This window comes from Elephas maximus, chromosome 19 (genome assembly GCF_024166365.1).
Source record: "Elephas maximus indicus isolate mEleMax1 chromosome 19, mEleMax1 primary haplotype, whole genome shotgun sequence".
Classification (NCBI taxonomy): Eukaryota; Metazoa; Chordata; class Mammalia; order Proboscidea; family Elephantidae; genus Elephas; species Elephas maximus.
This window is the reverse complement of record NC_064837.1, coordinates 54,169,079-54,175,078: the sequence shown is the minus strand read 5'-3', so window position 1 is coordinate 54,175,078 and position 6,000 is coordinate 54,169,079.

Genomic DNA, 6,000 nt, shown 5'->3' with positions numbered 1-6,000 from the left:
TGGCACTGCCGAGAAATGCCTCCATCTGCAGGGAACTGCCATACCACTGGGCACCCTGGAGTGGGCCTCAAGCCATATGTGGAAGCACTTGGCCATGCCTCACAGTGAGAACCTTCCTCTCCCACTCACCCTCTCCCAGACCCACACCTACCTCTACTGTAGAGCTTACTACGTCGTCTTGTTTACTTTCCTTCCTCCCCCATAAGCACAGAGACTGTGTCTGATCTTCTGGGTGAGCCTAGCACAGTACTTTGCATCTAGCAAGTGCTTGCTAAGCGTTTGATGAATGAGTACATGAATATGACTTCCTGTCTCACTGGGGTACCCAGAGGGTCTATCATCCCAGGCTAAGGAGGTTGCAAACTCCTGCATGAGACTGTCTACGTGTCCAAACTCTGGACACAACCTTTTGAAACAAAGATGATGGGGAGGAGACATAGGACAGGTTGGGGCATGAAGACACCACCACCCATGTGCACATATCCTGTTTACATACTGCCGAATGTGGCTCTACCCTTTCCCATGGACCTGCGGTACTGCTTTACCCACAACCTCAGGGGGTTTCCACAAGAAAGACATTATGGTGACTTGTTTTACTCTAATTTGTATTAAATTATTTATTAAAAGAAATAAATTAAAGCAGAGTATATCAGAACCCTCCCCCCAGAATCATAGGATCTTATACTTTTTAACAAACTGATCTCCCACTGGTTGCCAGCACTTGTGGTAGATTGTAAGTAAGTGCCTGGTATTCAGAAAGCTCAAGGTCCCAGCAACAGTTGTGTAGCCTTGGATAAGGCACACAGGGGACCTCTTTGTCCTCTGGTTTCTTCAGTGTATTAAAGGAAGATAATGGTATATTCAATGGGTATGAAACAAGCTTAACATGACTCTGCATGGAGCTCTTTGAAATGCATGAAGGGCCCTACAGTGTATAAATTTAACACTTGCCCTAGTGTTCACTCAGAGCCCTTGTCTGAACATTTATAAAATCTCTCTGTGGATGTATACATATATAGGAATATATCTAAAATGGCTTTTAAAAATTTTAAATAAAACACACTGTAATGATTATAAGGCGTCTGTTCAATGTATCTAATGCCAGCCTGCCACGATAAGAGCTATTTGAGAAATGAAATCACATCAATGAAAGACTAGCAATGAGTCAATTGATGAAATATTGCATTAGCAGTGGCCCCTGACCCGGCCTGATGCCAACCGCATGCTTTTTCCTCCCTTCATAATTTAATCATTTTTCAATTAAATTAATTTCTTAAAATCCATTCAGATAAGTTGCCTGTATTAAAAAAAAAAAAAAAAAGCAACTCCCAGGTGTAGGTGAAATAAAGGACAAACTGAATCTCAAATCTCTACCTCTTCTTTATTTTGGAAATGGACAATATACAGCTTCTTTTTCTATATTTGAGAGGAATTTTCCATAACTTTCTGCCCTTGAAAGTGTGATGTCAAAGGCACTCAAACACCCCCAGGCCAAAAGACCCAGGCACAGCAACATAAAAATATGGAAAGGCAGCCATGAGAGGTCACCATGATGTGTCTGAGGAACAAAGCAACCGCTCCGAAGGAGTCTTGTAGAGGCAGCAACTCTGAAAAGAAGAGTGCTAACAAGCCAGCCCCAAACGTTCTGTGCTCAGACTTGCTGGGAGAGTGTATTCCACAGGCATCCAGGAATTTGTTTGAGGACTGAGCGTGGTTAAGTCATGTTATAAGAATGTTCTCTCATTATTCTGACTCAGAGGGTGCAGGGAGTCTCAGAAGGGATGTTGCACAGTAATACCTTCTGTTCTGTCTGGTTTTCAAGAACTGCCTTCCACTGTACTGCTGGCCCTACACTGATGTCATATGTGGTTAACTCCTTCACGTCATCTTTTTACAGGGCTAGAGCAAGGGTGTGTTATGTTCTAGAAGGAGGAGAGAGTGGAGAGGAGAAGGTGATCCAGGAGAGGTGAGTGGAACCAGAGAAGGACGAGCATGGAAGGAAAAGAGAGAACCAATTACAAAAGTTTATAAAACCAGCCAAGAAATTTGTTTGGGAAAATAGAAATCTAAGAGCTGTGGTTTGGCAAGTAACTCTGACTCCTGGTGAGAAAGGCAGAGAGAGAAGAGAGGGGAAGTGGGAATTGTGAGGGAGGGGAAAGGAGGAAAGAGGAAGGAGAAGCAGATGAGATTAGGAGAGAAAGAAAAGACGGAAGGAGGAGGAGTAAAAGGAGCAAGGCTTGGCATGTGACTTAAATGCAACAATAAGGGATATCATGACAGAATGCATTGTAACGAGAGGCTGGAAGTTAAAAATCTGGATTTACTACCCACGTGGGGCATCAGGTCACTTCAGTGTCCTGGAACTAGGAGAAATATCTTAGATAATTCATCTTTGATTATCTTATCTCATTCCAGTGGACAAACATACGCTTGAATGACTGTTTTCTTAAAGGCTGAAATAGGTTAGTAGCCATAGCTCTTAACCACTGCACCACCAGAGCTCCATCTTAAAGGCTGAAACAGGGACCATGAGGTCATAACTACCAATTCTAGTGAGGAACCTCCTCATGGGTCTCCACAATAGACTGCAACATATACTCCACACCCTCTCTCTCTCTCTCTGTCTCTTTCTCTCTCTCACACACACACAGAGGCATGTATACATACACATGCGTGGGCACATACATACATGCATGTATACATACACATACGCGCACATACACTTTAAATCCGTTCCATGGCTTTCCACTATAAACCAAAACCATCGAGTTGATTCCAACTCATAGCGGCTCTATAGGACAGAGTAGAACTGCCCCATGGAGTTTCCAAGGAGTGCCTGGTGGATTCGAACTGCCGACCTCTTGGTTAGTACTATACTTAGAATAAAATCCTGACTCTTGCAACCTCACCCGTCTTATCTCTCTATGGTCTTCAGCTACAGTGGGTTCCTTTTGGTTTTTTAAGCCCCCAAGTGCTCTCTCATCTCAGGACCTTCCCAATGTTGTTTCCTCCACCTGGATTGTCCTGTGCCCCTTTTCCACCCCCTTTTCTGTTGGTCTTACCCAAGGAGACCATCTCTGACTGCCTGTCTAAATAGGTTCCCACCTTCCCCACTGCCATCCCCAGTATTCTTTAGCACTGCACCGCATTGTGTCCCGGCACTAATTATTATTTCTCAGTGTATATTTATTGATTTGTCTGCTTGTAAATTGTCCCTGACACCAACTAGACAGTCAATAATATTTGTTGATTAAATGAATGCATGAATGGGGTGGAATGTTCCAGAATCATGATTTAGGATGCACAGCATTGAACACTGGCAGCAGTCCTCAATAGCCCACCTTTGCTTTGTCTCTTCCTCCTCTCTGCTGCTCTAAGCCTAGTTCCCACCTATGCCTCGAAGCGAATACCTAGACCAGGCCACCCTCTAGTTAAAAGGGAGGTAAGCAGCCGTCCTGGGTGAGGCAGAGGCAATGAGAAGCCACAAAGGATTAAAGAAAGAAATTAGAGTGTCAGCTAATCTGATGTTTCTTCTGTGTAATCAGAAAGACAGAAAGAGAACCACAAAAGAAAGATCTCTGAAGAGAAATAAGGGCAAATGTTGGGAATATTTTATGCCAGGGATAAATGCTTATCTGGGTGGTGCTATTGTCCGAGGGATCCCCACTCTGTCCCTGGGAGTGTGAAGGTACTCCACAGAGCAACACTTCCATGACTGGATTGACCAGGAAATGGATGATTAGAAAGGAGGGGTGCTATCCCCCACATCAGTGCCCCTGCCCTTCTAACATGCTGCCTTTTGGTTGTTCCTTTCTCCCCTAACTTACTCTGCACTTTTATCCAAACAAACATCACAGAGTAACATCCACTTCATGAAAGTTCAGGAGTTGCTCAAGGCTCCTGTTCCCTTGCCCTCTTGATGAAAAGGATTTTTTTTTTGCCTGAGTATTTATCTGTCCAGAAATGTGTTTAATGCTCATGTAGGAGTCTCGATGGTTCCACAACAGCTCTGCAACATGCTATCATAGCTTTCTGAAGCCTGAGTACTTGCTCAGGGCTCGATGATCAGTCCACAAATTAAACTCTTGGCCAAACATGTATAGCTTGAGTTTATCCAAAGCCCAAACAAATCAGATACTCCTTTTGGACCGAAGTCAAATCCTTTCCTTTGGTAATAATTTTTCAGAAATCCAAAAAGGCAGTATGTTTTATGTTCTCAAATTCTTATAATCGCATCCAATCTTGTGTCCAACGCATCAATTGCCTTAATGAAGGGCTTTGAAAAGACTGGAGCTTCCAAAATGGATAAAGAAATCCAAGCCTTTTTGAACTTTGAAGAACTTTCTCAACAGTACAGGATCCAAAACGTTAATGAGTTTGCCCCCTCTTTGTAGAACAACACAATAGCCCAGCTACAACTCCAAAAGAGGAAAATTCTAAGGGATACCACAAAGGATATAATTTTCTTTTTCATTAATTTTAGGGAGTTTGCCAATCTCTGATAGAGTCTACTTTAGTCCACAAGAGAATCAGATCTCAAATATCTGACCTGTGAAAGCCCAACTGGCATTACTAAATTTCATAGTAATTTAGATCAAGGATGGCTGCAAGCCCCAAATTGGATACACCCTCACAATGGAGGGATAAGGTCATAAAATATCACTCTCTGAAATTCAGGATAAAAAAATAATCAATATAAAATTAACCACAATAATATTAGTAACTAAGATTAGCATCTTAAAGAAATAACAAACTTTTAGCGATGTTTTGTAAATTTATTGGCAATGCATCTCTGGGACATCTTCAGATCTCAGCAAGGAGAATCAAATCTCCGTTTGTTGATAGACACAACAATGGACTTAACAATCATGAAGATGGCACAGGACTGACCAACGTTTTGTTTTGTTATACATAAGGTCACCATGAGTCGGAACCAACTCAACAGCAACTAATAACAACAACCATTTGCTGAGCAGCTACTATGTGTCAGGGACAATGACAGAAACTCTACATTCTTTATTTCACTAATTCTCACAGCAACCTAGTTAAGGAGACCCTGGCTATTCCCATTTTAACTATGAGGATCTTGAGGTGCAAAGGGTTGATGAACATTGTTCGCTATCAACAGCAAGTGCCAGTGCTGGGATTTTAAGTCAAATCTTGACTCTAAGGAGCCCTGGTGGAACAGTGGTCAAGAGCTCCGGCTGCCAATCAAAAGGCCAGCAGTTTGAATTCACCAGCCACTCCTTGAAAATCCTGTGGGGCAGTTCTACTCCATCCTATAGAGTTGCTATGAGTCACAACTGACTCAACAACAATAGGTTTGATTTTTTTCTTGACCCTAAACTAAGCTGATAATGGCATCAATGGAAGATAAATGGTCCCGTGAAGTCGATCAAAAAGCAGTTACCTGAAACAAAGTTGTGGTAAAAGTTTCCAAAAGCTTTGAAGTGAATAATCCAAATCAGTCATCCAGATTGAAATTTCCCTAGAGGGAGGAAGATTATTCCTTAAACGCACCTTGACCTGCTGGAGATATCCCTTAAGAATGCTCATTTCCCTTTAAGCTAATTCACTGTTCACTGGAACAACCTCTGATCTGTAATTTGATCTCCTGGGGATGCTTTTCCACTGGGAGGAAGTATCTTGTGCACATAATCAGGGCTGGTCAGTCTGCAGCTTTATTCTCTGGAATAAATAATAACTTGCTCAGGTGAATGACAATTCAGTTGCCAGTGAGTGGGATTGCTGAGAATCAGTTCCTAAAAATATCATCTCTGAATTAGCCGAAAGGAAGTTTCTGTTCCTATAAAACCAAAGGCCCAATTCTGGAACTTAAACGACAGCCATCAAAATATACGCATAGTTTAGGGGCTCACCTCAAAACAGTCTACCAAGCTGTCTAGCCATCTTAATGACATCAATATAAGACCACTTTTAGTGATTGATGTTAAAAGGTGGTCACATTGCATATTTACAGCCTGGCTAAATATAGCTCTG